Here is a 26231-nt window from a genome sequence, read left to right on the forward strand (position 1 = left end):
TTAGGTCGAACTGCCATGGCAAGAGGTGAAAAGGCTCGAGAATACTTTGGGTATAAGTTACAAATTTTATCCAACACAACTGTGGTGATATTACCACTCAGTTAGAAAGTATGCAGATTTATTCCGAACAGACTCAATATGCAGTGGACTTTATTTTGGCTAAGAATGGTGGTGTGTGTGTGTGTGTGCACAGTAGTCGGTGACCCGTGCGTAGTTGGGATAACAAATATGGAAAAGAATATTACCAAACATATCAAGGGTGTGGAAAGCGGAAATTAGATTTGGTCTCTCCGCAGACATTTGAGCGTGCTCCCAAACAGTATCCAGCGGTTGTCTGCGATAAGATTCACAATACAAATATATTTTACTAAGGACTGTGAGAAGTTGGCCTGATATATGATGCTCACTAGTTCTAGTGATCACCTTGTATCAGTCCAAACAACCCTTATGGTGATTGGTTGTAAGTCAACCTTATAGACCAGCTATCCTAATGGTAGCATGGACAGAGCAGTCTTAGGCTAAACTCTTTTGGCATGTGAAGCCAGCTGTTTTACCACATATAACCCCTTGAATACCAGATGAAAGGACACCACACAGGTTGTTATGAAAATAAACAATATATTTATTACTAACAAACACCTCTGAACTCTTTATGAGATCAGAGGGCTAAGCACATAATAATACTCTTCAGAAAAATACAATAAGTCGCACAAATTACAATGGTGCCCTAGGGGCACGACAAACCATATACTAAGTAAATGTGTTAAGTAGAACGATAGGAGAAATGAGGATACCCAGAGGCTGTAGAATCGCTGGGGCTACACTACCCTAACCTTAGGAAAGGAGCAGGAGGCTCACGGGACGCGTGTGCAGTGTTAGAACACACACGCAGGTTTCAATGCAAAGTCAATGGGCATGAACAAATTACGAAATAGGCAAGTAAGGACAGTTCCGACTGGTTGAGACTAAAACTACAGGATACCTGGACACTAGGAGAGTCAATTTACCTATGAGCACCGAAACGCTCTCGTTACCTCACCCACAGGCTGCGGGTGCATAGGTGTGAAAGTGCGCCAGGTTTCCGCGTTGAAGTCAATGGAGCCTGGAAGAAAAGATGCTGCAGGCGACCAGGAGGGAGATGTCCGGAGGGATCCAAGGGTGGATCGATGAAGATCGCGACCTGAAAGCAGAGGGGACAGTGTTCAAAGTCACTAGCCAGTGACCGGTGTGGAACCAGGAAGGAACCAGATGCTGTTGTCGCGATCAGGGGAAGAGGTGACGCTTGTCTCTGCAGCCACACGGACCACGAGGTGTCTTCGACAACCAGGATGGAGGCACGAGCTGTCCCTCGCAGGCTCTCGCTGTCGGCGGTGTCTGTTCTGGGATTGGAGTCAACAGGCCTTCGCAAAGGCAACCCACACGGTGAGTGAAGATGGCATCTGGTGCGGACCAGGATGGTCAGGGGTACTTTTCTTTTGGAAGGAAGCAAGGGCCAGTCTGGAGCAACCAGACCAGTGGTGTAGATTTCAAGGTTCGTCGCCTAGGAGGCCACAATCCAGGAGGCAAGTGACCAGACAACGCGTCAAGCAGCAACCAGGCAGAAGGGCCCCACGCAGATCTCGTGGAGGCTGGAGGGCTGGTCTTCGGTGCAGGAGCTGCTCGGGCCTGGGGCTTCTTAATCCCCAAAGCACTCACTCGAGGGTACCTCAGAGGTCGTGCTGGAAGTGAAGTGCAGTTCTTCAAAGATGGCCGGTCCCATGTGTCTCGTCGCACCCACGGGTCTCAGCTGTGCTGCAGATGTGGGTAGAGGTCGGAGAGGTCTGGGAGTCCAGGTCTCGTCGAGCTCTGAGGTCTGGTTCTGGCAGGAAGGACGACAAAGTGAACAGCTAAGACGCTTAATGGTGCCTGCAGTTGCAGGGTGGTCACTCCTTGGCCACAAGGGAGATTTCTTCAGTCTTCTGTGGAGCAGAACGTCGAAGTCCAGAGTTTCTTCTTGTAAAGTTGTTCAGGATAATCTAATTTGGAATGGGACCAGCTCCTACCTTTATTCTGCTAAAGGGGGCTGTACTAGTGACTAGGTCCCTCCCACGGGTGGGACCAGGAAGGGGGGTGGTTACACCCCCTATCCTTTGTCCAGTTTCGCACCAGAGCTGGGGCTGGAGTGCCCCAGCAACTGGTTTGAACCGGGGTATGCACAAGGACACCTTGTGTGCCCCAGGCATGTCTCATTCCTTTCAGCCCTGCCTATCTGGATACACAAAGTCCTGTCTGAGGTGGTGCTAGCACCTCCCCAGGCAGGAAACCCTTTGTCCAGGCCTCCGTTGCTGGAAGGACTCCCAGCAGCAGGAGGTCAGACTCGTGTCTGTGGTGGCAGCATCCATTTTGTGATGCTTAGGCTCGGGTTAACTTTAACCGGGGTTCTAGTTACATACATGTCTTATCCCTCTAGAAGGGTGGAATGCTACCCCCGTTACCAGAATTGGCGAGGGGGTAGCATTCCAAAGCGTATGACACCTTACACGACATGTTTTGATAATGCTATACCAAAGTTAGCAATAACCGCGAGGATTATAATGCATTTAAGAGTATATGGTATAGCGTTATCATGGAACAGCTATAAGGACTTGGTTCCGAAAGCTGCAGACAGGCTCAGCTCATGCTAGAGCACCATCTCACATAATGTCAAGCACTCTGCCTTCAGGATTGATAAGGCCTGCCATAGGAGTGACTTATAGGAATCTATGTGTCCATTTTTTGGTTAGATATAGGTATACTATATCTACAGCAAAGAGTGATTACACCGCCTTGCCCCAGCTGTGTTATCAGCCAGTTGTGTCTGTTTGGATGGCCAGCCAGGGGTGGCATAATACATGTTGCAGCCCCTGGTAGGCCTTGGGTGCACCTATGCCCTGGGTACCTAAGGTACACTGTACGGGGGGCTGATAAGGTGACCCAATACCAATTGGTAAATGCACCTAAAGTACATGAGTGTCAATTTAGAGAGAGAACAGCTAGGCTGTGGGTCTGATTAGCAGGCCCACAGCCAGGGAAAGTCGTAAACCAGTGAAGCAAAAAGCAAAAATCTGGGGTGACCATAGGATTGCAGACCCTACTCTCCTACATAACCCCCCAAACTTAGGGACATTAAACTAACCTTGACCAGGTGAGTCTTCCTGTTCTAAGTGGAAATACCTGGAGAGCCCATCTGCATTGCCATGGTCAGTACCAGGTCTGTGTTCCACTGTAAAGTCCATCCCCTGTAGGGAAATGGACCACCTAAGAAGTTTGGGGGTTTCACCCTTCATTTGATTTAGCCACAAGAGGGGCTTATGGTCGGTCTGAATCTTGAAGTGAGTTCCAAACAAGTATGGCCTCAACTTCTTCAGGGCCCAAACCACAGCAAAGGCCTCCCTCTCAATAGCTGACCAACGTTTCTCTCTAGGAGTCAGCCTTCCACTTATAAAAGCAATATGCTGGTCATGACCATCAATATTCAGTTGAGATAGAACAGCTCCCACACCCAACTCAGAAGCATCTGTTTGGACAATGAAGGTTTTAGAGTAGTCAGGACTCTTGAGAATAGGTGCAGTACACATGGCCTGCTTCAGGTCATCGAATGCCTTTTGACATCTAACTGTCCACTGAACTTTCTTTGGCATTTTCTTGCTTGTCAAGTCATTAAGTGGTGTCACAATGGACCCATAATTTTTGACAAACTTCCTATAGTACCCAGACAGGCCCAAGAAAGCTCTGACTTGTGTCTGGGTGGTTGGAGGAGCCCAGTCCTTTATGGCCTGTATTTTGCTCTCCAATGGTTGAACCTGGCCTCCACCTACAAGGCGGCCCAGGTACACAACCTGACTCTGCCCTATCTGGCACTTGGTGGCCTTGATAGTGAGGCCTGCCTTCTGCAGGGCCTCCAAAACTTTCCTCAGGTGGATCAGGTGATCCTCCCAGGTGGAGCTGAAGACAGCAATATCATCTAGATATGCTGCACAAAAGTCATCCAACCCAGAGAGAACTTGGTTCACCAACCTTTGAAAAGTGGCAGGTGCATTTTTCAAACCAAAGGGCATCCCCACAAATTGGTAATGACCTCCTGGGGTCGAAAATGCTGTTTTGGCCTTGGCCTCCTCAGCTAACCTGATTTGCCAATAACCAGCTGTCAGGTCACATGTACTCAAGAATTTGGCAGAAGCCAATTTATCTATGAGTTCATCTACCCTAGGTATTGAATGGTACAAAAGGGGGTGGTGATGGACGGAGCATCCGAACCAATCAAACACTCACACCCAGTCAAAATATCTGGGTTTGATCCATTTAGCCCACTCTGCCACCCCAGTTCAGACATGGCTATATGCAAATCAGTCTGACCCTGTGTCAGTGAGAACATATGTCTGAAGGATTGAAGAACCTGTTTGCAATCCTTCTGTTGATGTTCAGAGAGGCTGTCAGAAAAGACCACACCATCTACTGACCCATCATCAGGGTTCTGAGTGAGCAGGTCTGGGAGAGGGTCCCTCTCTTCCTCCTGTCCCTCATCTGTGGCCATGAGCAAGCCCATGTCCGCCCTGTCAACATATGCCTTGAGCCTGTTAACATGAAGCACCCTGTGGGGGCTCCTGGGAGTTCCAAGGTCCACCAGGTAGGTGACCTCTCCCTTTTGCTCAATGATGGTGTGGGGTCCAGACCATTTGTCTTGGAGAGCTGCTGGGGCCACTGGCTCCAACACACACACCTTCTGTCCTGGCTGATAAACAGTGAGGACAGCCTTTTGGTCATGCCAAGCTTTTTGAAGTTCTTGGCTGGCCTCAAGGTTTTTGGTTGCCTTCTCCATGTACTCTGCCATCCTGGTGCGGAGACCAAGTACATAGTCCACTATAAAAATCTTAGGTTTTTTAAGAGGTAACTCCCATCCTTCCTTTACAAGACATAGGGGTCCTCTTACAGGATGCCCAAACAGAAGCTCAAAAGGGCTGTAGCCAACCCCCTTCTGTGGGACCTCTCTGTAAGCAAACAGTAGGCAGGGTAAAAGGATGTTCCATCTTCGCCTAAGCTTTTCAGGTAACCCTTTTATCATCCCTTTTAGGGTGTTGTTGAATCTCTCCACAAGCCCATTGCACTGTGGGTGATAGGGTGGTAAATTTATAATTTACACCACACTCCTTCCACATTGCAGTCAAGTATCCTGACATGAAGTTTGCACCTCTGTCAGAGACAACCTCCTTAGGAAACCCCACTCTGGAGAAAACTCCAAGTAGGGCCCTGGCCACAACAGAAGCTGTAGTGGTCCTAAGGGGAATAGCTTCTGGATACCTGGTGGCATGATCCACTACCACCAGTATAAATCTGTGCCCAGATGCTGTTGGAGGTCCATTGGTGCAACAATGTCAATCACTACTCTTTCAAAGGGTACCCCCACCACAGGTAGTGGTATAAGGGGGGCCTTTGTTGTGCCACCTGATTTGCTACTGGCTTGACAGGTGACACATGAGCGACAAAACTCTTTTGTGTCCTCAGACATGTGTGGCCAGTGAAAGTGAGGGACAAGCCTGTCCCAAGTCTTGTTCTGGCCTAAGTGTCCTGCAAGGGGAATCTCGTGGGCTAAGGTAAGAAGGAAACCTCTAAGAGACAAGGGGATGACCACCCTCCGGGTAGCACCAGGCTTGGGGTCTTTTGCCTCAGAGTATAGGAGTCCTTCATCCCAGTACACTTTGTGGGTACCTATAGCACTCCCTGCAGCCTCAGCAGCAGCTTGCTGTCTTAGGGGTTCAAGGGAGGAACAGTCTAACTGTGCCTGCCTCAAGTCTGCCCTGGAAGGTCCCCCTGTCCCAAGAAACTCAACCTGTTCAGGTTCAAGTTCTTCTAGGACAGTTCCTTCTGGGGTCTTTGGGTCAGCCTCCTGAGAGGGCTGGTCCTCAACTTGAGGCAGGGGGGAAGGCACTGACTTAACCCTATTGGGTAGTGTCTGGTCCATTGTTCCAGGATCCAGCACTTGTTCAACTGGGCATTTTCTGGCCTGTGACCTGGTCACAGCAAGGACATGTGCTGACAAACCTGACATTTCCACATGAGACCTATACTCCACTTCTGACCATAAGGAGGACTCCAAATCATTGCCCAAAAGACATTCCACTGGGAGGTCTGAACTAACTACAACCCTTTTGAGACCAGTTACCCCTCCCCAGGAGAAGTTAACAACTGCCATACTGTGATTCGTAGTGACGTTGCTAGCATTGGTCACTAGGTAGTCTGAACCTAGTATGATCTGATCAGGGTCCACAAAGGCTGGTGTCACCATAGTGACACTGGCACATGTGTCCCTGTAGGCCTGAGCCATTTTTCCATTGATCAAAGGCGTTTGCCTGTATTTGCCCAGAGTACTGGGACTGACAGTAGGGGTCATATCCATGTCCCCACTACAAACAAGAACAGCCTGGGTAGGTATTCTGACTAAGTCAGAACCCACCTCAGTTTCCAGGGTTAACCCAACTATAGCCTTGGGGGGTACACTACCACTACTAACTGTACTAGGGGGTGCAGTTGCCTTAGGGGCAGTAGTGGCAGGAGCTGAGCCTTTCTTGGCGCACTCACTAAACCAGTGAGTCTTACTTTTACAGTATTGGCACCATGGTTTCTTGTCAACATCATTCTTCTTCTTTGGGGGATTCTGGGACCCACCCTCCTTAGATTGTTGGGGCCCTGTTGAAGACTTCTGGTCATTTTGTTGATTCTGATTACTACCCTTTTGGTCTGCTTTCTTCTGGCCACCTCCCTGGTTCTGGTTCTGCTGCTTAACCCTGGTTCTGACCCATCTGTCAGCCTTCTTTCCCAATTCTTGGGGAGAGGTCAGATCTGAGTCAATCAGGTACTGATGCAACAACTGGTTCTGACAATTATTTAAGATTTGTTCTCTCATTATAAGATTGTACAATCCTGTGTAATCAGTAACTTTACTTCCCAGTAACCAGCCTTCCAAAGCCTTAGTGGCACAATCAACAAAGTCAGTCCAGGGGGGGAGGAGCCAAGATGGTGATGGGAACAGTCGCATAAACGCTCGGCTCCGAGGGCCCTTCCTCCCCGCATGTCTATCCTGAAGATAATCCTGGCCGAGGTTTGCTGATCTAAGTTGTTGAAGGGAAGCGACTACTTACCGTCTGTTTCTGGAGCTCCACCGTGCAGTAGATCCGAAGAACTGTCCCCCGTCTGCTTGCCGGCCTTCGTGGCGCTGAAGCCGGGGCCTCGAGTGCAGACGTTGCCCGGCAGTGATCGTAGTGTTGGCGGCCTTGGTCGGGATGAGAAGCCGGTCAGTGGGAGCCTGAGAGCCGCGAGCCGGGAGAGTTGGTGCCAACCCACTCCCCATTGTGGGCTGCCCCGTGAACCAGAGATATTGCCGAGCCGGAGAGAGCCCATGTTGCCCGGTTCCCCTTGGGTGAGACGCCCGGCCATGTTAATAGTCCCGTCCGGGAACCAGTGGGTGGCGCCCGGCGAGCTGCGGGGAGCACGTCCGGCCTTTTGGTGACTCTCCTTTCTGCAGCAAGCGCCGACTGTCGCGGTCCAGCCGTGGGACCTACTGACTCTAGTGGTCGGACCGGACTCGGAGGTGGAGGGGAAGTGAAGGAGACCAAGATGGCTGAAATGGCGGATGGCGACTCGGAGTGCATGCCTCCCAGGGATAGAGAAACCGCTGAACTTCAGACCCCCGGAGTTCAGCTACGTGGGGAAACGTTTCCGCGTAGCCACGTAATGGCTGCACAGACAACCTTGCGGACTGCTCTGCTCCGGGGAGCCCGGGACTTGGAAGGAAGGATCGCCGCCATTGCTGACCCGCCATTTTGTAGCGGAATGGTTCGCTTCCGAGTCGGTGCTGATGCGTCTCCCTCTGCCGCAGTGTCATGTTCCCCGGATGAGTCTTCAGTTTTGGAGGCGCGAATAGATTTGGTTCCTGAGCTTATTGTCGTCCCATCTGTTCCGCAAGTGGTTGTCACATCGGGGCCTTTTTTTGACCGGCAAGTGGAAAAGCTACATCGATTCATGGTACATGAGGCCCGGACTGTGCTGCGGTGCTTTCCACATCCTCTGATTTCCTTTCCGTGCTTGGCAGACCTGTTCTTGGACTTGGAACTGTTGGTGGTCTGGGTATTGTTGCATTCCGGCCTCCGCCACGCATCGCCAGTTGTCTCTCGGTGGCTAGGGCCATGTTGGGCGGCGGCGCTACTGGGTTTGCCTGGAATGATTGAACCTTTTGCATCGAATTGTTTCCCGACTACAAGGCTGTTTAACATTGCTACTATTGACAGAAGGGGCCAGGGGTGATCTCGCTTGGGACCCGGAGGGACTTCTTGCTGATTAATGGTGATTCAAGGGCACGTTTTGTGGGGCTGTAATTGATTGCGTTTTCTGTGTCTGCTGATATTTGTACTTTTCCATTGCTTCTATTCATACGATTTTAGTATGCGGGGATGGGAGGGACTGGGCAACCGAATCACAGGCCCTTCTCCTCACATTTTCTCTTCTTTTTCTCTTTTCTTTTCTATATTTCGGGTTTCTTATTTAGGTCGACAGGCACGCTGCTGGGGGGGTAGGCCGTAGCCTTTTGCAGGGGTGCAGGGTGGGGGGTTGGGGGATGGGTTTGTATTCTGCTCCTTTTTTGTTTCTATGGCCCTTTCCTTTTTCAATGTCGTTGTCTTCATGTCTTCCATAGTACATTCCCTTTAGGGGTGGGGCTCGCATGCCGTGCTTGGCACGTTACTATTGCATTTATCCTGACTTTGGTACTCTTCTCCTTTCCCACTCAATCTATGTTCCTCATCGGAGTGATAATGTGTTTTAACTGACTGTGTTGGGAGCCGGAATGACAATGCGATATTCGATTTTTGATTTAATTTTTGGTTATTTTAAAATGAACCGTTTCTAATCCTTGTTCTCACGTATTATTTTTATTCTCTGCTGTATCCTGTATGTGGCTTGTAATTTAATGCAAATGGAAATAAAGGTTCTATAAAAAAAAAAAAAAAAAAAACAAAGTCAGTCCAATCCTGAGCCTGAGTTTTCTGGGTGTCTCTGAACATCAACCTGTACTGTTCAGTCGTTAGGCCAAACCCATCAATCAGTGCATTTTTCAGGACTTGATAGTCATTAGCATCCTCATCTCTAACAGTGAGGAGCTTATCTCTACCTTTACTTTCAAAGGAGAGCCACAAGATAGCTGCCCACTGACTCTGGGGTACCTGCTGTACTTTGCAGGCCCTCTCCAGAGCAGTCATCCATTCGTGAATGTCATCTCCTGTCTTATAGGAGGGCACTATTTTACTCAGGTGTCTATTATCAAAACTCCTGTCTTTATCCCTTGGGATAATTCTGCCACCAGTGGGTTCTACCCCACTCAATTTCTGCTCTCTGGCAAAAGCAAGTTTCTCCTTGGCAAGGGCAAGTTCTTCCCTTTGGATTCTCAGATTAACTTCCTTCATCTTTGCCTCGTGTTCTCTCCTCTGAGGGGAAGTCATCCCCCTCTGAGCAGATACATTAGAGACATGGGAGTGAATAGATTTGTTAGAGTCTCTGGACTGAGATCTACTTCTTCTATTCCCAAGGTTAGGCCTGCTTGTGGTTAGGTCTGTGGGTCCCCCAGACCCATCTCCATGTAGGCTTAAGTTGGCCCTTGTAAGTCTGCTGACTAAAGCTTGGCCATTGTCTACCTCTTCATCAGATGAGTCTCCATCTTCCCTACCATCTACATTTTCTGTCTCAGGGAGGTTAGAGTCTGAGTTATCTTCTAAGGGGGGTATGCTTCCATCTGCTGGGTCTGAGGGGCCTGGATTAGAGGCCCATCTGGTATCATAGCTCTCTAAGAGTCCTAACAGAAAAGGAAGGGTAGGGTTGGAACCCTGTTTTAGTTTCCTGGAGGTACACAATTGTCTCATCTCCTGGAAACTAAGTGCTGCATATCTGGAAAGGACCTTCGGAGGGTCACTAATCACAAGGGGAGTCACTGTGGCCTCTCCTGTGATAGACATGCTTTCTAGTTTAGGGGTGGTGTGTGCACCTACCTACACTATGGGTTTTCCTACTGATCCCTTGCTAAGAGTTGTAGTTGGGGTGTGCTAGGCCCTTTCTACTACAACAGCTGGTTCAGTAGAACTCAGAGTATTTCTAAGCTTGCTATATGTACCTATGGTACCTTATGTGATTTTTCAAATGATATCTCAAGATTATATTTGGTAAAAACAACAGCAAGCTCAAATCCCAACAGCTGCACACCAATGTGAGAAGTTGGCCTGATATATGATGCTCACTAGTTCTAGTGATCCCCTTGTATCAGTCCAAACAACCCTTAAGGTGATTGGTTGTAAGTCAACCTTATAGACCAGCTATCCTAATGGTAGCATGGACAGAGCAGTCTTAGGCTAAACTCTTTTGGCATGCAAAGCCAGCTGTTTTACCACATATAACCCTTTGAATACCAGATGAAAGGACACCACACAGGTTGTTATGAAAATAAACAATATATTTATTACTAACAAACAACTCTGAACTCTTTATGAGATCAGAGGGCTAAGCACATAACAATACTCTTCAGAAAAATACAAGAAGTCGCACAAATTACAATGGTGCCCTAGGGGCACGACAAACCATATATTAAGTAAATGGGTTAAGTAGAACGATAGGAGAAATGAGGATGCCCAGAGGCTGGAGAATCGCTGGGGCAAAACTACCCTAACCTTAGGTAAGGAGCAGGAGGCCCACGGGACGCGTGTGCAGTGTTAGAACACACACGCGGGTTTCAATGCAAAGTCAATGGGCATGAACAAATTACGAAATAGGCAAGTAAGGACAGTTCCGACTGGTTGAGACTACAACTACAGGATACCTGGACACTAGGAGAGTCAATCTACCTATGAGCACCGAAATGCTCTCGTTACCTCACCCACGGGCTGCGGGTGCATAGGTGTGAAAGTGCGTCGGGTTTCCGCGTTGAAGTCAATGGAGCCTGGAAGAAAAGATGCTGCAGGCGACCAGGAAGGAGATGTCCGCAGGGATTGAAGGGTGGATCGATAAAGATCGCGACCTGAAAGCAGAGGGGACAGTGTTCAAAGTCACTAGCCAGTGACCGGTGTGGAACCAGGAAGGAACCAGATGCTGTTGTCGCAATCAGGGGAAGAGGTGACGCTTGTCTCTGCAGCCACGCGGACCAGGAGGTGTCTTCGACAACCAGGATGGAGGCACGAGTTGTCCCACACAGGCTCTCGCTGTCGGCGGTGTCTGTTCTGGGATCGGAGTCAACAGGCCTTGGCAAAGGCAACCCACACGGTGAGTGAAGATGGCGTCTGGTGCAGACCAGGAGGGTCCGGGGTACTTCTCTTTTGGAAGAAAGCAAGGGCCCGCCTGGAGCAACCAGACCAGCAGTGTAGATTTCAAGGTTCGTCATCTAGGAGGCCACAAGCCAGCCGGCAAGGGACCAGACAACGCGTAGAGCAGCAACCAGGCAGAAGGGCCCCACGCAGATCTCGTGGAGGCTGGAGGGCTGGTCTTCGGTGCAGGAGCTGCTCGGGGCTGGGGCTCCTCAATCCCCAAAGCACTCACTCGAGGGTACCTCAGAGGTCGTGCTGGAAGCGAAGTGCAGTTCTTCAAAGATGGCCGGTCCCACGTGTCTCGTCGCACCCACGGGTCTCAGCTGTGCTGCAGATGTGGGTAGAGGTCGAAGAGGTCTGGGAGTCTGGGTCTCGTCTAACTCTGAGGTCTGGTTCCGGCAGGAAGGACGACAAAGTGAACTGCTAGGACGCTCGATGGGGCCTGCCGTTGCAGGGTGGTCACTCCTTGGCCACAAGGGAGATTTCTTCAGTCTTCTGTGGAGCAGAACGTCGAAGTCCAGAGTTTCTTCTTGTAAAGTTGTTCAGGATAATCTAATTTGGAATGGGACCAGCTCCTACCTTTATTCTACTAAAGGGGGCTGTACTAGTGACTAGGTCCCTCCCATGGGTGGGACCAGGAAAGGAGGTGGTTACACCCCCTATCCTTTGTCCGGTTTCGTGCCAGAGCTGGGACTGGAGTGCCCCGGCAACTGGTTTGAACCGGGGTATGCACAAGGACACCTTGTGTGCCCCAGGCATGTCTCATTCCTTTCAGCCCTGTCTATCTGAATACACAAAGTCCTGTCTGGGGTGGTGCTAGCACCTCCCCAGGCAGGAACCCCTTTGTCCAGGCCTCCGTTGCTGGAAGGACTCCCAGCAGTAGGAGGTCAGACTCGTGTCTGTGGTGGCAACATCCATTTTGTGATGCCAAGGCTCGGATTAACTTTAACCGGGGTTCTAGTTACATACATGTCTTTACTCTCTAGAAGGGTGGAATGCTACCCCCGTCGCCAGAATTGGCGAGGGGGTAGTATTCCAAAGCGTATGACATCTTACACGACATGTTTTGATAATGCTATACCAAAGTTAGCAATAACCGCGAGGATTATAATGCACTTAAGAGTATATGGTATAGCGTTATCATGGAACAGCTATTAGGACTTGGTTCCGAAAGCTGCAGACAGGCTCAGCTCATGCTAGAGCACCATCTCACATAATTCCAAGCACTCTGCCTTCAGGATTGATAAGGCCTGCCATAGGGGTGACTTATAGGAATCTATGTGTCCATTTTGTGGTTAGATATAGGTATACTATATCTACAGCAAAGGGTGATTACACCACCTTGCCCCAGCTGTGTTATCAGCCAGTCGTGTCTGTTTGGATGGCCTACCAGGGGTGGCATAATACATGCTGCAGCCCCTGGTAGGCCTTGGGTGCACCTATGCCCTGGGTACCTAAGGTACACTGTACAGGGGTTGATAAGGTGACCCAATACCAATTGGTAAATGCACCTAAAGTACATAAGTGTCAATTTAGAGAGAGAACAACTAGGCTGTGGGTCTGATTAGCAGGCCCACAGCCAGGGAAAGTCGTAAACCAGTGAAGCAAAAAGCAAAAATCTGGGGTGACCATAGGATTGCAGACCCTACTCTCCTACATAACTCTCCTACAAGGACCGCTAGAGGATATAGGTTGGATAATAGAATATTGAATATTTTGCTTTTGGAACTCTCCCTTATAGACGTTATTAGATATTACAGCCCTGAGGAAGTTGAAGAGTGATGACCCAATGACTAAACTTGTTGGCTACGGCTACGTATATCATCAGGTTGTGACTATAACATCCATTGTACTAACGAGAGTGAAACGACTATACTGTTGGACTTAACTGACAAGATATATGGAATGAACATTTGAAAATAAAGAAGAAGATTCTTGAACCATTTTAGTCTTCTAACCCTTTGACATTATTGTTATTTTCTCAGGATAAAGATTGACTGTGATTTATGATTTTGGGACTTCTTATTCCATAGACATATTTGGGAACGTGGGTGTCCATTTCCCCTTCATCCTTTGAGCATCCAGAGGAATTTAGGGGTTTCAATTGCTTTAATGGGTCTGCGCAGACTCTAACCCAGCCACACTCCTTATTTGGATATTTGGGTAGTTACCTGACAAGCTTTGTTTCTATTTTAGGTGGGATAATCATAGTTATGTCTTAGGATTTTACTGTGTTGCTTTGCCCAGTGTGTGCCTCCTCTTATATCTATGTTTCAACCTAGAACACTCTATTTTAGACCTGTCTGTTATGACAGTCTATGGTCAAAGGGTGGAATGTAATACAGTTCGTACAATGGTGACCATTGACTCCATTTTGCGCGCACAACTTCATTTTGGGCTCTTTTGCAGCTACAGGGTAGGAATGCTTTAATTCTTCACAGTACTTCTCAGCACAGAACAAAACAGTTTTAGAAATGTGTGGGATGCATATTTGATCATTCCTCTCCTCACCCCGGTGAACTCTTCTCCTAGCTAGTTGGCGCGATTTCCTTTTATGTCCTATTGATTAACCCATCATGAAATCTCTTATCTCCTGATCGTATCAGAGTAACCAAGTTAAACCCTTACTGTGGCAATTGCTGTTTTCTTGAACTCCTTGAAACATTTTATTTTAACATAATAATCATGCTGTTTGCCTTTCAGGTTTCAAATCCTCTTTTTTCCTAGAAATCCATCTTTATTTTCCTATATTTCTATATACCTTCACTCCCATAATCAGGAATACTGCACAAAGAGCAATAATCAGCAATGGTCTCAAGATGGATCCCACTACACCACTTCCTAAACCTGCTACCCATCTTCCTAAATCTACTTCCAACTTTGTCCCAAACACCCTCTTCTGCCAATCCATTCACTTTGTTATGCATGTCCGTAATCTTTATAAACTTCTGCAAATCCTTACTTTTATCTGGGACATAACACTGTTGGACTTTTAACATCGGCAGACTCAGCCTTCTTTTGTGAGTAATATGTCTAAGGCAATCCTAATTTTGCAAAACCATAGCTCTAATAGCAACCATCTCAGCATTTACAAGCAATAAAGACACAGCAGTGTTACTAGACAACCTATCAACAACAGTGGAAAGTGTTCTAATCTTGATACTATTTAAGATCACACCTACACTTAGAATTATATCTCTCAAAATATCTCCTAGTATCTCTCCAGGAAAAGCACCTCATTTAGATCTAGACTTTTCCTCCCACACAGGATGATCAAAATTCTCTACGTGATAGATCTTTGGAAAAACTACTCCTACATAACATGTGCCATACCAATTGTTCTGCAATTTAACCAAGGCAATCGTTCCACAAACAAAATAAACTTCAGGAATCGCAGGGTCTGTACCATCCAAAAATAATTTCCAAGATTCTTTAACCTCAAAGGTATGATCACATTCACTTTATTCTACAGGAACAGTACCACAAGTATTCTTATCATTATGTATACACAATTTCTCTTGGTGTTGCCAATCTAATGTCAATGCTCCTGTGTTTCCTGCTGTCTTGTGTTCCACTTTTCTTGTGACCAGCAGACAATCTTAATTTCTATAGCTGTCTTTGCCTTTACTGCTCTATATCTATCTTCTACTTTTTCCAGGAATTACTTTTCGATATCAATAAGAACACAAGTCAAATTATCTCTGTGTGCATAAGCTGTATTTAGTGTTTTGAATCTGCGAAAAATATCCGCTAACTGTTTCTGCATTCTGAGCATAGGAATGTTTGTTCAGTGTTTAAATAGAGGGATTTCTGAAAAGGCCAAATCATAGTTTGAATTATAGTCCTGGAAATGACCCTGGCTACAAAAAACAGACTACAAGTAATGCCTTACATCAACGGTATGTGATGATAGGTAATGCCCTCAGCCACTGAAGAAGGCAACTGCATGCAACTTCACAATCTCCGACTTCCTTAATCTTAATGTATTCATAAAGAAAATTAGTTTATGCATTTAAAGTATTATCTCCTCTCGATGAATCAGGATGTAAATGTCATCCCTCTAATGAATACAACCCTCCACCTTGTTTATGTTTTGCCTACCGTACAACTGTGTGTGTCTCTTCTTTAACCTTAGTTGGACTCAAGCATATCCCTACAGTTAGTGCTATAAGACCTATCACTAATGTTAATAATAATGCAACTTTTATGTAATTACGTCTACAACTATTATTATTCAATTCCATACTGTTTAGATTCAGACCAAATGGGCAGAGTAATAACAGCAACATAATGTTCTCTGTTGGTCTCTACTTGTGCAAATTTCAAAACATTCTTTAATTTTTCGATCAGTCTCTTTGATTTCAACTTTATTCATACTATGTACAATCTTCATAACGCTTCCCTAACCCTACTCCATGTTCTTTTAAAGGTAATCCCTAATTTTATTCTTTTTCCACTCAGACCTAGGTTTTCCTCTTTAGACAACAACACAAAGTTCATTCATCATCTCTGATAATGTGCGGACCAAGTTCATTAATGAGCATCTCCAATAACATTTCTCTCAGTTCCGCAACTTTCTCTGGAAACTCCTCCGAATTCAGATGAGGAAATCCTATTTCATTTAATATTAGCAGTCTCTAACGACTCAGTTTTGTCGGGTACGGAAGGGAAAATGTAAGAAAAATGTTCAAGCTTGTCTCCAGAATCCTCGGCAGGTCCGGAATGCTCATTCCTCTCCCTCGTTGTCATTAGTAACCATATAGGTCCACTCAGGAGAAGCGTACCTCTGACAAGGCACCTTCAGTCTTTTGGATTAGCAAAGATTTGACCCTTCACCTTCATCTTCACGCCACTTCAATTCACCAGAGGCTTTTGATATAGGTGAAAGAGCTCTTTCCGACGACAACATCAGTCGTCTCCTCTCCTTATCTTTTGGCCAGCTTTCTTCCACCACTCGTGGTGCTCCAGCACTAGCTTCTTCATTGAGGTCAGAATCTTTTTCATTCTCCAGCACAACATCCACTGGTTAGAATTCAGACTCAGCTGCAGACTCGTCGAAACCCCCTTCAAATTGTCCATGTGCTGTTTCCAACTTTAGCTGGTCCCCTACAGCTTGACTTGCATCTTCCTGCAGTCTTTAGACTACTGCTGGTGTCTCTTCTAGAAGTGGTGCTTTTTCTCGCTCAATGCGTGTGGGATGCATGCACCCAGTTTGGAGGACCACCATACTTCATAGGTGTTGGAGTGACCAAGATCACCTGGTACGGACCATGCCAACAAGGCTCAAGACAGCTTTTCCTCACGTGTTTATTCATCAGGACTCAGTCTCCAGATCAAGGTCATAGCACTGCTCCTTATGTGGCGGTGCGGTAGCTGCTTCAGCTTGATGAGATACAGAACAAACTATGTCAGCCAGTCCTATACAGTAATCAAGCACCACCTCGTCTGTGATGTTTACTAACATATTACTGGGCACAGCAGGCAGTCTCGTAGCCCTCCCCATGATGATTTCATGAGGTGAGAGTCCTATTCTCTGATGTGGGACACTGGGAAGACTCATGAGCACAAGAGGCAAACCATCCACCCACTTCAAAGATGTTGAAGCACATTCTTTAGCAATTCTAGATTTCAAAGTGCCATTGACTGGCTCTACAATACCTGAAGCCTCTGGCCGATAACTGCAATGCAATCTTTCCTCCAGTTGCAATGCTGCACATAGCATTCTCAAGACCTCATTATTAAAATGAGTTCCTGGGTCTAATTCTTAAGAGGTTGGAAATCTAGATCTTGGAATGAGTTCCCTCAATAACAGCTTAGTTACAGTGAGACTATCACATCTCCTAGGCAGATAGGTTTCCTCCACCACTAAAAAGTACCTCAATCCATTTCACACTGGCATCTCAAAAAAGTCCAATTGCATCCTGTTGAAAGGGCCTCCTGATCTCCCTGTATGACTCAGTGTGACAGCAGTTTGTTTTCCCTCATTCATTTGACAAATTACACACCGGTAACACAATGCCTCAGTCATGGCTCGAAACTTAGGAAGGTTGTTTAGGCAGACTTGGTTTAATCCTATCTGCATCATCGTGATAACTAGTCATTGGGGACAGAAAACTATTAGGCCATACTGGTCTCCCATCTCCTGAAAAACACAAATGGCATCATGCTCTTATCCAACTTTGTTGCCCTTCCTCGGTAACCTCCTCTTGCAATCGCTTCACTTCATCCCATGTATCAGCAATTTTCATCAAAAGGTTGAAATCAGTTTAATCTGTTCACTCATTTGTGTATTCACCATTAAAAGTACAGACATTCAGTGCACTGTAACATGTGACTTTGTTGGCTTAGCGATTGCCAACTGTCAAAAAATCATTTCCTTTAAATGAGCAGGACACTTAACAGCAAATTATCAAGCATTTGGAGGGCCTCTAACAGTTCTCTCGTGCTTTCTTTATTGTAGGTGGGAGACCCTGATGATGTCATGAAACCCCTCTGAGACCATAACTGTTCGTAATCGTGAACCACACTGAACCCATACTGGCTATTGGTGAATATTGTCACTTTTAGCTGATCTGAAAAGCAGCATGCTCTAGTAAGGGCAATCAACTCTGCCACCTGCGCTGAGAAGACTCCTTGAAGCCAGGCAGCTTCCACCACTCCGGTAACAGTACAGACAGCATGTGAAGCTCTCAGGTTTCCATCATTGTCCCAGAGACAAGAGCCATCCACAAACAGGGTGTAATCAAATTCAGGTAATTGCTCATCAGAAATGTTGGGACGGGGTGTGGTGACATCGAGACAGTCATGTTTTACTTAAGCTTTATTCACATCACAGTCAGGTAATTTTTCAAAGATCCTGTAAAATGCAGTACTTGCCGCTCTGGTTCTGGAAGCCCATAATGGGTGAGTTACATGGACTCCCCAGGATCTCCTTCAAAATGCCTTGTTCAATCATTGCTTCAATCACAGGTGTAATTCCAGCAACTGTTTCGAGCATCAAATTATACTGTGGTGTTCTCAGATATTCTGCATGCGATGTGACATAACTTGGATACCGCTTGGCTCAATCCCTCAGATTAGTCTGATGTCCTTTCCAGAAAAATGCCAAATTAGGTCTTTCACCGTATCTCTGAGGTCCAATGGAAAGTCTTCCACTGTCAACATGGGGAACAGTGAGATGCTTAAAGTTCTGGTTAGCTGACTTAAAGGCAATGTCATAATCGTTTTTCTGGAGTTCTATTCCTTTTTGCATACAATAGATGGTACAATGTAACTTGAAGTACGAGTTACTTATCTCGGGTAATGATGAATCTGGTAGAGACGATTCTAGCCGCAGATTCCTTCACGTAGAATTATCCCCAGGCGTGCGACTGGATCCTGAAAACGTTTTGCCACAGCATCCCTGCGCGCCGGGGGACGGCATCACGCGACCCCGCCCAAGCGTTGTCCGCATACGTGACGTCAGCGAGGTCACATAAGTCCCACCCCGGCGCGGCAATGTCAGTTTTCTTCGAAGAACTCTTCTGCGCCACAATGCGGAGCCAGCATAGAAACTGTGGAAGCATGGGAACAGTGTGCAAAAAAGGAAAAGGAATGGTGATGAAGAACACCATAAGGAGCAGTGCGAACACGGCAGTACCCAAGCAGGGAAAGGAGAAAGAACAGAGCACAGCTCTGAGCAGCCACCCTGCCAGTCATGAAAACAGTACCCCCCTTAAGACAAGGAACATATGCAAAATGTCATGACAACATGCAGCGGGACTACAACCCCAACCAAGACCGATGAAGGGAAACCAGCTCCAAGACAAACAGGGAACGACAGACCTCCAAGGCAACCCCAGCACAGAGTGTGACCACCCCCCAAGGGAGCCAGGGCAGGGCACAGCCAAATGACCCAAGCCCAGAGGGTAGTAGAGGAGCCAGGACCTTCAGAAACAATAGGGTGGGAAAGGGAGGGATAAAGAAAGGCCAGCCTCAATCCTGGAGCAACTAGAGCAGAGGAGCCCAGGAGTACCTATAGATCCAGCCTCAACTCTGCCAAGCAGAGGAAGGAACACAAAGCAAGATAATGGCTCTTCAAGAGCGAAATAATACACACACGCAAGTCATTCACCGGGAGGCGAGTGCAGAAGGACAAGCCAAATGGTCCTCGCAGAACAGGTAGGAAGGGCGGGGCGTGAAGGAATCTGCAGCAAGAATAGTCTCTACCAGATACATCGTTACCGGAGGTAAGTAACTCGTACATCTGAAAGAGACTACTAGCCGCAGATTCCTTCACGTAGAACAGATACCCTAGCCATACCCACGGGGAAGGAGGGCCTGCATATGGACCCCACCAGCCTGACCATAACAGGGAGACCCACAAGGAACTAGTCCAATGGACAGGGCGAAGAGCCCCGTCCTCCCGGGCAAGGGGGAAAAAAAACACAAGCAGAACACCACCGACCCCAAGAGGGATGTGGGAAGAAGAAAGGATTTGAAGAAACCCATTCACTCACAACAGAGGAACCAAGGACAAGGGCAGGGAGGCCCGGAAGCACCCCACGCCCCTACCAGGCAACAGAGCTTCCAGCCAATGCCAGGACAAGGAAGAGGAAGAAGAAAAGCCTAGAGGGCCCAAGGAAACGAGGGGAAAAAAGGCTAGCCAACCACAGACGGAAGGCGACAGACCAGACAGAGCTGCACCAGCAGTAATAAACCGCCAGAAGCAGGAAGAACAGCCCGGAGCCCAGGACGGCCGGGCAGTGGACGCCTGACAAAGGGAGAAACACAAAATCATCCCAGCCTCCAGGACAGGAGCACGAAGTGCCCGGACACACTACTACGAGGTGTCCGGGCACACACCCTAAAGAAGCTTCGGCAACATACATAAACGCCATGGAGAGCAGGGGCTCGAAGGCGAACATAAGCACAAGTTACTACTTGTGTAACGATATATCTGTAAGAGACATTAGTTAGTGATAGATTCCTTACCTTAGAATATCCCCAGGCATCGGATCCGGAAACTTTTGCGTAGCAGTACCCTTGCGCGTCGGTAGGTGTCGTCTGCAGCTCCGCATCCATCGTAGGCGTCGTTGGCGCCGGGATGACGTTGCCGGAGTACTTAGATGCCGCCCTCGCGCGCTGACGTCAGCTCTTATACATAGCTTTTCCGCGGCAGAAACGCAGAGCCATGATAAAAACCAACACTGGTGCCATGAAACTAGGGACCTGAAAGGGGATGACCTTAACCCTAGATATCGGTTCGCAGAACGGGGAGGATGAGTAGGGTGGTAAGGAATCTATCACTAACTAATTTCTCTTACAGATATATCATTACACAAGTAGTAACTTGTGCATCTGAAAGAGACACGTAAGTGATAGATTCCTTACCTTAGAATAGGTACCCCAGCAATACCAACCCCGGTGGTGGGTCTGCGAACACACCAGAAAGTCCTGGAGGACGGAACGGCCAAAGAAGCCATCCCTCCGGACTTGGCTGTCCAGGCAGTAGTTGTCTGCTTCCTATGCTCACCCCCACTTTTTGCTTTTGCTTTACTGGTTTTCGACTTAGATGTGGCTGTGGGCCTGCTAATCAGACCCACAGCCCAGATGTACTCTCTCTAAATTCAAACCATGTACTCTAGGTACATACACAATTGGGAATTGGTTCACCTTGTCAGCCCCTGTAGAAGTGTACCCTAGGTACTCAGGGCATAGGTGTAACCAAGGCCTACCAGGGGCTGCAGCATGTACTATGCCACCCCTGGCTAGCCACTCAAACTGACACAACTGGCTGATCTCTCAGCTGGGGCAGGGTCGTGTAATCACCCCTTGGTTAGGTATAGTATTCCTATATCTACCCTTATATATAGACACACAGTAACCTATAAGTCACTCCTATGGCAGGCCTTAACAATCTTGGAGGCAGAGTGCTTGGTTATGTGTGAGAAGGTGCTCTAGAATGAGCTGAGCGTGTCTGCAGCTTGCGGATCCATGTCCTTATAGCTGTTCTATGATATCGCCATACCATATACTCTTAAGTGCATTATAATCCTCGCGGTTGAATGCTAATTTTGGTTTGGCTTTATCTAAACATGTTGTGTAAGATGTCATAAGCTTTCGAATACTACCTCCTCGCCAATTCTGGCGACGGGGGTAGAATTCCACCCTTCTAGAGGGAGAAGACATGTTAGTTCTGACTATCCCGGTTAAAGTTAACCAGAGCCCCAGGGTCACAAAATGGACGCTGCTGCCACTGACACAAGTCTGGCCTCCTGCTGCTGGGAGTCCTTCCAGTCACGGAGGTTTGGACAATAGGTTTCCTGCCCCACCACCCCAGACAGGACTTTGTGTATTGGGACAGGGAGGGCTGAATAGAATGAGACACTGCCTGGGGCACCATAGGTGCTCCATGAATACCCCAGTTCAAACCTGCTGCTGGGGCACTTCAGCCCCAGCTCTGGCGCGAAACTGGACAAAGGAAAGGAGGTGTAACCACCCCCCTTCCTGGTCCCACCCATAGGAGGGACCTAGACAGTAATCCAGCCCCTTTTAGTTGTATAAAGGCAGGAGCTGAGCCCCGGGACTTTAGATTTGATCCTGAACTGAAACTTGAAACGAAACTCTGGACCTTCGATGTTCTGCTGAAGCTGAAGACTGAAGAATCTCCCTTGTGGCCAAGGAGTGACCACCCTGGGCAACCAAGCACCATCCAGCAAAATCAACGGCTTGCTTTATCGACACTCCCGCCAGGACCCGAGCACAGAGCCTGACAAGACCCAGACTTCCAGACCTCTCTGACCCTCTCTTCACAACTGCAGCATAGCTGAGATCCGTGGAGGCGATGAGACACGTGGGACCGGACATCTTGAAACGTCCACGACTTGCTAACTGTGCAGCTCCTGAGGAATCCTCGAAGCTGTGCACAGGGGATTGAGAAGCCCCGAATCCGAGCTCCACCTGCAACGAAGATCAGCCCCCCACACTCCACGAGTTCTGCATGGAGCCCTTCTGCTTGTGTTCTGCTCGACGCGTTGTCCGGTTGCTGGCCCGTTGGCTAGTAGCCTCTGTGACGACAATCCTTTTGAAACAACTCACTGGTCTGGTTGCTCCAGACTGGCCCTTGCCTCGCTGCAAAGGTGAGGCACCTCAGACCTTGCTGGTCTGCATCAGAGGCCTTCTTTGAATCCTGCGTGGGCTGCCTTTGCCAAGGCTTGTTGACTCTAATCCGGCAGTCGACCCCTCCATCTGCGAGAACCTTCGTGGGACAGCTCCTCTCCAGCATCTGGTCATCCTCTACGCCCCCTGGTCCGCGTGGCTGAAGAGACAAGCTTCACGACAGCACCTGAGTGCTCCTCGACGTCATCTGGTTCCTTCCTGGATTCTCCCGGTCACTGGCTAGTGACCCAGACTCTGTCCCCTCTGCTTTCAGGACTTCTTCATCCTCGATCCACCCTTGGATCCACCCGGACATCTTCCTCCTGGTCGCCTGCAGCATCTTTCTTCACAGGCTCCAAAGACTTCAACGGCGAACCCCGACACATCTTCACACCTATGCACCCGCTTCCTGTGGGTGAAGTAACGCGAGTACTTCGGTGCTCCCAAGGGTATTGACTATCCAAGTGTCTAGGTTTTTAGTCGTTTCCTTCTAGCTAGACCGAAAGTGTCCTGAATCCTTCTTTTTCTAAACTCTAAGTTCCCCATGACTTAACATTGACTCTCGCGTGTGTGTAAAGACACTGCATGCGCCGCCTGTGGGCCTCCTACTCCTAACCTAAGGGTCAGATAGTGTAGCCCCAGCGATTCTCTAGGCCCTAGGCCTTTCTTTTTCTCGTGACGTGGTACTTTCTTAGTATATGGTTTGCTTCGCCCCTAGGGCCTAACTGTATTTTGTGCAACTTAATGTATTCTGGCTAAGTAACTTGTTATGTGCTGTTGCCTCTGATCTCATAAAGAGTTCAGAGGAGTGTGTTAGTAAATAAATACATATATATTTTATATATATCCTGTGTGGTGTCCTTTCATTTGATATTCAAGGGGTTACTTATGGTAAAACAGCTGGCTTTACACACCCTCAAGAGTCTTTTAGCCTAAGACTGTTCTGTCCACGCTACCACTAGGATAGCTGGTCTATAAGGTTGACTTACAACCATCACCATAAGGGTTGTTTGGCTGGTGCAAGGTATTCACTAGAATAGTGAACATCATATACTAGGCCAACTTCTCACATTGGTGTGCAGCGGTTGGGATTAGAGCTTGCTGTTGTTTTACCACTTGTAATCTTGAGATATCGTTTGAAAGATCACATAGGTACCTATAGGTACATATAAAAACAAGTCTTAGTATACTTAAGTTCTACTGAACTTAGCTGTTGTAGAGCCTGGGCCTAGCAAACCCTGACTACAACTCCTAGAAAGGTTCTGTAGGAAAACAAATAGTGTAGGTAGGTGCAACACCACATCTCACTAGAAAACATGTCTCAGACAGTGAACCCCAGTGGTTCCTTGCCTGCAGAGGTAGATCCCTTGAGGACTGCTTCGAAATATGAAGCCTTAGCCTTCCAAGAATTGAGACAATTGTGTACTTCTAGAAGGCTAAAACAGGTTTCACACCCTACCATCAAGTTCCTGGTTGAGCTCTTAGAAGAGTATGATGCTCAACAGCCACCTAAGACAGGTAACACAGGTAGTGCAGATGAAGTCCTCCCCTCCTCAGATGATAATGCTGATACTCCAGTACCAGAAGAGGAAGAAGAAGAGGGGGTAGAAGGAGATGATTCTTATCTTGAGACAAACAGCCAGGTCCTAGTCAGAAGACTTAGTCAGGCTAACTTAAGCATACATGGGAATCACTATGGGCAGCCCTCATACAGACCCCCAAGTGGGGTTAACCAGAGGCAGAGAAGATGAAGATTCCACTCCAGGGAATCTCTCCTATCTCAAGCTTCAAATAGCTCTCATGGCCTTGCTCAAAGAGGGATGACTTCCCCTCAGAGAAAGGAGCACGAGGCAAAGACGAGAGAAGGTGCTCTTATGATTGAGAGGCAGGAACTTGAGGTTGCCCTGGCCAAAGAGAAGCTTGCTTGTGCTAGAGAGCATAGAGGGAGTGGGTTAGAACCCACTGGTGGCAGCAATATCCCTAAGGATAAAGATAGGTCCTATGAAAATAGATACCTAAGCAAGATTGTGCCCCCCTATAAAGAAGGGGATGACATCCACAAATGGATTACTGCTTTGGAGAGGGCCTGCAAAGTGCAGCAGGTACCCCAAAGACAGTGAGGTACATATGGAAGTGGTCGGAGTCTATTGCTTTCCTAAGTCACAAATGTCACAGAAATCACACTTCTAGAAGCAGTAATTAGAATCATATATGGTCCATGAATGTCACTTAAAACATAGCCAGTCCATAAATCCAGTGCATATTTTATTTTAACACATCTTAAAAGGAATACTCAGTATCAATTAATCAATTGAGTGTCAGATTTGGACAATCTGAATTGAAAACATCGCAATTACTTCATTGGGAACGAAATTCAATTAGAAGAGGACACATTAAAACGGAACAGATACATTTTGATATATCAACGCGCTCACGGTGCACAGAAATGGAAGTAGTTAGAAGGGATGGGTGTGTTGGGATGGAAGTGGGGACCGGGTAAAGGTGTTGTGACTTTGTTACAATCACAGTGAGGATCAGATGCAGCCTTTACAGTCCGTTTACAGATCAAAAGTTCCAAAGGACTCTTAAGCACAGGATCTGTAGTAATCCCTTGTTTGCTCCTATGCTTAGAGGAATACAGTGGGCTGGTTGTCAACATTTCGACCCCCGGATAGAAGGGTAGTTCATAACCTCAAGCTGGGGTCTTCATCAGGACACGGAAATAGAAACTGGAGCGCCTATAAGCAATATAATAACAATGAATGTATCTATCACTGCCGAGCAATATTAGTGCACTGGGACTCAATTAGAAATGAAGTTACATACTTTACGTGGGGCCAGTTGAATGGCCGTGAGATTGGGACCTTCCTGGGTTCCTATGGTATAGAATTTTGCCTGTAATTGTGTAAAAGAATCACGATTACAACGGAATGTCCAAGGAGAAACCTGGTCTCCATTGTGAACAGTCGTAGTATGGGGGGAGCACTTACTGGGAAGTTGAAGCTTTCCAAATGGGTATTGTTGAGGTCTGTGGCCAGCTGAAAGTGCCGGTGCGTGGAAAAATCCGATGGTTTCTAGAATGAGGTAATAAAGCGGGTCAGTCTAGTTACTGGATTTTTTAAGAAAGAAATCAAGTAAATATCGCGCCCATGGCGCAGTGCATGTCCGCGGAGGCAGACTGCTCTAGAATACAATATACGGGTTGTAACAGGTCACCGGATAAGACCGGTATGCACATTAGTAACTGGCTTAGCCAATAAGTCAAGAGAAAATGAGGATTGTATTACGTGGGGCACATCTCTTGGGATATAAAATAGGTCCGGACTGCATATTAGTGCCGGCCGGTTCTAAGACATGAAGAAATAACGCTAAGTAGATCGTACATTAAATGAAGTCGGATACAACGGTAATCACAAGAATCCCACCAAACCTCCTGGACGACCGATCATATCGGGCTGTGGGTCCCTTCTGGAGCCCCTTTGCAAGTATATTGATGTCTTCTTGAAACCGCTGGCTGAAGCAACTCCCACCTACCTGAGGGACACTATGCAGGTGATCAACCTCGTAGACCAACGTCCGTTTGACAAAGACAATCAACTGCTGGTAACCATGGACATCGTGTCACTGTACACAAGTATTCCTCAAGAACCGGCACTGGTAACAATACGAAGAGCCTTGGAATCACGACCACAACCAGCTGAAGTCCCGACGGAATTTCTAATTGACCTACTGGAGATCGCG

Source organism: Lissotriton helveticus, chromosome 10 (assembly GCF_964261635.1).
Source record: "Lissotriton helveticus chromosome 10, aLisHel1.1, whole genome shotgun sequence".
In the NCBI taxonomy this organism is placed as follows: domain Eukaryota; kingdom Metazoa; phylum Chordata; class Amphibia; order Caudata; family Salamandridae; genus Lissotriton; species Lissotriton helveticus.